Genomic DNA, 6,796 nt, shown 5'->3' with positions numbered 1-6,796 from the left:
GGGGTACAAATTGGAATTCGAGACGTCTCCCCCTCGCCGGTTCCTGAAGTCTGCTCTACCAACGTCTCCCTCCGACAGGGAGGCAGTATTGGAAGCTATTCACAAGCTGTATTCCCAGCAGGTGATAATCAAGGTACCCCTCCTACAACAGGGAAAGGGGTATTACTCCACGCTGTTTGTGGTACCGAAGCCGGACGGCTCGGTGAGACCGATTTTAAATCTGAAATCATTGAACACTTACATAAAAAGGTTCAAATTCAAGATGGAGTCACTCAGAGCAGTGATAGCGAACCTGGAAGAAGGGGACTATATGGTGTCTCTGGACATCAAAGATGCTTATCTCCATGTCCCAATCTACCCTTCTCACCAAGGGTACCTCAGGTTTGTGGTACAAAACTGTCATTATCAGTTTCAGACGCTGCCGTTTGGATTGTCCACGGCACCACGGGTCTTTACCAAGGTAATGGCCGAAATGATGATTCTTCTTCGAAGAAAAGGCGTCTTAATTATCCCTTACTTGGACGATCTCCTGATAAGGGCAAGGTCCAGGGAACAGTTAGAGGTCGGAGTAGCACTATCTCAGGTAGTGCTACGTCAGCACGGGTGGATTCTAAATATTCCAAAATCGCAGCTGATTCCAACAACACGTCTACTGTTCCTAGGGATGATTCTGGACACAGTCCAGAAAAAGGTGTTTCTCCCGGAGGAGAAGGCCAGGGAGTTATCCGAGCTAGTCAGGAACCTCCTGAAACCAGGACAAGTGTCAGTGCATCAATGCACAAGGGTCCTGGGAAAGATGGTGGCTTCTTACGAAGCGATTCCATTCGGAAGATTCCATGCAAGAACTTTTCAGTGGGATCTGCTGGACAAATGGTCCGGATCGCATCTTCAGATGCATCAGCGGATAACCCTATCTCCAAGGACAAGGGTGTCTCTCCTGTGGTGGTTGCAGAGTGCTCATCTTCTAGAGGGCCGCAGATTCGGCATTCAGGACTGGATTCTGGTGACCACGGATGCCAGCCTGAGAGGCTGGGGAGCAGTCACACAGGGAAGAATTTTCCAGGGCTTGTGGTCAAGCATGGAAACGTCTCTTCACATAAATATCCTGGAACTAAGGGCAATTTACAATGCCCTAAGTCAAGCAAGGCCTCTGCTTCAGGGTCAGTCGGTATTGATCCAATCGGACAACATCACGGCAGTCGCCCACGTAAACAGACAGGGCGGCACAAAAAGCAGGAGGGCAATGGCAGAAGCTGCAAGAATTCTTCGCTGGGCGGAAAATTATGTGACAGCACTGTCAGCGGTGTTCATTCCGGGAGTGGACAACTGGGAAGCAGACTTCCTCAGCAGACACGACCTCCACCCGGGGGAGTGGGGACTTCACCCAGAAGTCTTCCACGTGATTGTAAACCGTTGGGAAAAACCAAAGGTGGACATGATGGCGTCTCGCCTCAACAAGAAACTAGACAGATATTGCGCCAGGTCAAGGGACCCTCAGGCGATAGCGGTGGACGCTCTGGTAACACCGTGGGTGTACCAGTCAGTGTATGTGTTCCCTCCTCTGCCTCTCATAGCCAAAGTATTGAGAATCATAAGAAGGAGAGGAGTAAGAACTATACTCGTGGCTCCGGATTGGCCAAGGAGGACTTGGTACCCGGAACTTCAAGAGATGCTCACGGAGGACCCGTGGCCTCTACCTCTAAGAAAGGACCTGCTCCAGCAGGGACCTTGTCTGTTCCAAGACTTACCGCGGCTGCGTTTGACGGCATGGAGGTTGAACGCCGGATCCTGAAGGAAAAAGGCATTCCAGATGAAGTCATCCCTACCCTGATCAAGGCCAGGAAGGATGTAACCGCGAAACATTATCACCGCATTTGGCGAAAATATGTTGCGTGGTGTGAGGCCAAGAAGGCCCCTACAGAGGAATTTCAACTGGGTCGTTTCCTGCATTTCCTGCAAAACAGGACTATCTATGGGCCTAAAATTAGGGTCCATTAAGGTTCAAATTTCGGCCCTGTCAATATTCTTCCAAAAAGAACTGGCTTCAGTGCCTGAAGTTCAGACGTTTGTCAAAGGGGTACTGCATATACAGCCTCCTTTTGTGCCTCCAGTGGCACCTTGGGATCTCAATGTAGTGTTGAGTCTCCTAAAGTCACATGAACCAGCCTATTGTGGTGCCTGCGGCTACTAGGGACTTGGAGGACTCCAAGTTGCTGGACGTAGTCAGGGCCCTGAAAATATATGTTTCCAGGACGGCTGGAGTTAGAAAATCTGACTCGCTGTTTATCCTGTATGCACCCAACAAGCTGGGTGCTCCTGCTTCTAAGCAGACGATTGCTCGTTGGATTTGTAGTACGATTCAGCTTGCACATTCTGTGGCAGGCCTGCCACAGCCAAAATCTGTAAAAGCCCATTCCACAAGGAAGGTGGGCTCATCTTGGGCGGCTGCCCGAGGGGTCTCGGCGTTACAACTTTGCCGAGCAGCTACTTGGTCAGGGGCAAACACGTTTGCTAAATTCTACAAATTTGATACCCTGGCTGAGGAGGACCTGGAGTTCTCTCATTCGGTGCTGCAGAGTCATCCGCACTCTCTCGCCCGTTTGGGAGCTTTGGTATAATCCCCATGGTCCTTACGGAGTTCCCAGCATCCACTAGGATGTCAGAGAAAATAAGAATTTACTTACCGATAATTCTATTTCTCATAGTCTGTAGTGGATGCTGGGCGCCCATCCCAAGTGCGGATTGTCTGCAATACTTGTATATAGTTATTGTTACAAAAATCGGGTTGTTTATTGTTGTGAGCCATCTTTTCAGAGGCTCCTACGTTTATCATACTGTTAACTGGGTTCAGTTCACAAGTTGTACGGTGTGATTGGTGTGGCTGGTATGAGTCTTACCCGGGATTCAAGATCCTTCCTTATTATGTACGCTCGTCCGGGCACAGTATCCTAACTGAGGCTTGGAGGAGGGTCATAGGGGGAGGAGCCAGTGCACACCAGCTAGTCATAAAGCTTTTACTTTTGTGCCCAGTCTCCTGCGGAGCCGCTATTCCCCATGGTCCTTACGGAGTTCCCAGCATCCACTACGGACTATGAGAAATAGAATTATCGGTAAGTAAATTCTTATTTTCTCGTAGTCCGTAGTGGATGCTGGGCGCCCATCCCAAGTGCGGATTGTCTGCAATACTTGTATATAGTTATTGCCTAACTAAAGGGTTATTGTTCTGAGCCATCTGTTCAGTGAGGCTCAGTTGTTATTCATACTGTTAACTGGGTTTAGTTATCACGAGTTGTACGGTGTGATTGGTGTGGCTGGTATGAGTCTTACCCGGGATTCCAAATCCTTTCCTTGTTGTGTCAGCTCTTCCGGGCACAGTATCCTAACTGAGGTCTGGAGGAGGGGCATAGAGGGAGGAGCCAGTGCACACCAGTAGTCCTAATTCTTTCTTAGAGTTCCCAGTCTCCTGCGGAGCCCGTCTATTCCCCATGGTCCTTACGGAGTTCCCAGCATCCACTACGGACTACGAGAAATAGAATTACCGGTGAGTAAATTCTTATTTTTCAACAAGTTCCGTTCGTCTACCCGGACTTACGGCGACTTCGTTTGACGGCATGGAGGTGGAGTGAAACATCCTAGCTCACAAGGGCCTTTCCAAAAAGGTTATTGCTGCTATGGTTCAAGCCAGGAAACCTGTGACTTCAAAACACTATCCTCATATCTGAAGAAGATATGTCTGCTAGTGCAAGGAATGCACGTATCCACCTGCAGAGTTCCACCTGGGATGTTTCTTACGTTTCCTGCAGGCTGGTGTGGATAAGGGTTTACGTCTGGGTTCCATTAAGGTCCATATTTCAGCTCTCTCCATTTTTTCCAGAAGAAATTGGCACTGTTGCCAGAAGTTCAGACCTTCTTGAGGGGAGTACTCCACATACAACCACCTTTTGTACCCCCTACGGCACCCTGGGATTTGAATGTGGTGTTGGAATTTCTGCATTCCTCCTGGTTTGAACCTTTGATGACGGTAGAAGACAAATACCTCATGTGGAAGATGGTGATGTTACTGGCCCTGGCTTCTGCTAGACGTGTCTCAGAATTGGGGAACTTATCGTGCAGAGCTCAGGACTAGGCAGCAGTTCCTACTGAAGGTTGTCTCTGTGTTTCACCTAAATCAACCTATTGTGGTTCCGTCAAATTCTGACGTTTCTGCTCCTCTGGAGGTATTGGATGTTGTGTGAGCCTTGAAGACATCTATGTTAAGCGGACAGCTCGGATCAGAAAGACCGATTCCTTGTACGTGCTCTTTGATGCACAGAAAAAGGGTTGTCCACTTCAAAGCAGTCCATTGCTCGTTGGCTTAGGTTTACTATCCAACAAGACTGTCCAACAAGGGGGGGGGGGGGGGGGGGGGGGGGGGGAGCACAGTGTAAATAGGTGCTGTATTGTTAATTTGGCATTATAAAAGTGCTACAGGTCTCTGGACATTTTAGATTACACAGGGAGAGTCATTAGCGCTGAGTTGTGAACTGGCAAATCCCTTCTGTGTCCTTCTGACAGATTTTACTGTGGGTCTGTCCCCTATAAGCCCTGGAGTGTCTGGGGTGTGTTTGTGCACGTATGTGACATGTCTGAGGCAGGGAGCTCTTCCCCTGAGGAAGCCATTTTAGGGACACAGAGTTGTAATGTGGTGGTGCTGCCGGCACACCATGAGCCTGAATTGGTGAAAGAATTACGTGATAGTGTGAATCATATCAGTAAGAGATTGGATAAGTCTGAGTCTCATACAGAAACCTGGAGAAAATCCGTGGAAGATGTGATTTTTAATAGTTCTGCCTTTTCATCCACAGGGGACCCGTCTGGGTAACATAAAAGGTCATTTGCACAAGTAGTACAAACTGATACCGACACGGACTCGGATTCCTGTGTCGACACTAGTGATTTCAGGGGAATAGATCCAAAATTAGCGAAAAACATTCAGTACATGATTGTTGCTATAAAGGAGGTCTTAGAAATTACGCAGTCCCCTCCTTTACCTCAGGAGAAAGCTTACTTTTATAAAGAAAAGAAAATTAACGTAACCTTTCCTCCATCTCATGAGCCGAACACTCTTTTAGGGAGTCTGGGTAAACCCTGAAAAGAAATTTCAGATTTCCAGAAGAATTCAGGTAGCTTATCCTTTCCCGGCAGAGGACAGGAAGAGGTGGCAGTCAACCCCCCCCCCCCCCCCAACGGTTTTAGACGGTGCCCTGTCACGATTAACAAAAAAGGTGATTCTTCCTGCGCCTGGAACGGCTTCCCTAAAGGAGCCGGCAGACTGCAAGTTAGAGACTAAGTTAAAATTTATTTATGTGGCCAATGGGACACTACTCAGACCTACCATTGCCTGTGCGTGGGTGAGTAGTGCTATTGAAAAGTGGTCAGAAAACTTGTCGTCAGAGATTGACACAATAGATAGAGACGAGATTCTCCTAATGTTGGGTCATATCAAAGACGCTGCTGCGTATATGCTAGAAGCCATGAAAGATATTGGGCTCTTGGGATCAAAAGCCGCTGCCATGGCTGTTTCAGCAAGGAGGGCGTTGTGGATTCGCCAATGGAATGCGGACGCAGATTCCAAAAGGAATATGGAGGCTCTCCCGTATAAAGGTGAGGCCTTGTTTGGAGATGGGCTGGATGCTTTAGTTTTTGCGGCTATCGCAGGTAAGTCGACATTCTTGCTTTATGCTCCTGCGCCGGCGAAAGAGACACATCACTCTCAGATGCAGTCCTTTCGGCCCAATAGATACAAAAAGGGTAAAGGTTCCCCTTTCTTTGCGGGTATAGGAAGGGGAAAAGGAAAAAGTCTGCAGCATCTCCAGGATCACAGGAGCAGAAATCAACCCCTGCTTCTGCCAAATCTTCAGCATGACGCTGGGGCTCCTTTGCGGTAGTCCGCTCAGGTGGGGGCACGTCTGAAACTTTTAAGTCAGTTCTGGGTTCAATCTGGCCTGGACCCGTGGCTCTTACAAATTGTGTCCCACGGGTACAAACTGGAGTTTCAAGACGTTCCCCCATGCAGATTTTTCAAATCGGCCTTACCAGCTTCTCTCCCAGAGAGGGAAGTAGTAGCAGCAGCAATACAAAAATTATGTCAGGGTCAAGTCATTGTCCTGGTTCCCTTGTCACAACAAGGAGAAGGGTTTTATTCAAGCCTCTTTATAGTTCTGAAGCCGGACGGCTCGGTCAGACCGATTCTAAATCTGAAATCTCTGAATCTCTACCTGCAAAGGTTTAAGTTCAAGATGGAATCTCTGAGGGCAGTTATTTCCAGTCTGGAGGAAGGGGATTTCATGGTGTCAGTGGACATAAAGGATGCCTACTTACATGTTCCCATTTATCCTCCACATCAAGCTTATCTGAGATTCGCGATACATGAGTGTCATTACCAGTTTCAGACATTGCGGTTTGGACTCTCCACGGCACCGAGGGTGTTCACCAAGGAGATGGCGGAGATGATGGTCCTTCTTCGACTGAATGGAGTCAGTATAATTCCTTACCTGGACGATCTCCTGATAAAAGCGAGGTCCAGGGAAAAGTTGGTGCAGAACATTGCACTCTCCCTGACAGTACTTCAACAACACGGTTGGATCATAAATTTTCCAAAGTCACAGTTGGAACCGACAACAAGATTGTCCTTTCTGGGGATGATACTGGACACAGAAGTACAGAGGGTATTTCTTCCAGTAGAAAAGGCTCTGGAAATCCAGAGAATGGTCAAACAAATTCTGATACCAACAAGAGTGTCGATTCATCAATGCAT

The sequence above is a fragment of the Pseudophryne corroboree genome, chromosome 12 (genome assembly GCF_028390025.1).
Source record: "Pseudophryne corroboree isolate aPseCor3 chromosome 12, aPseCor3.hap2, whole genome shotgun sequence".
Classification (NCBI taxonomy): Eukaryota; Metazoa; Chordata; class Amphibia; order Anura; family Myobatrachidae; genus Pseudophryne; species Pseudophryne corroboree.
The sequence above is the reverse complement of the archived record's forward strand: the minus strand, read 5'-3'. Positions refer to the sequence as shown.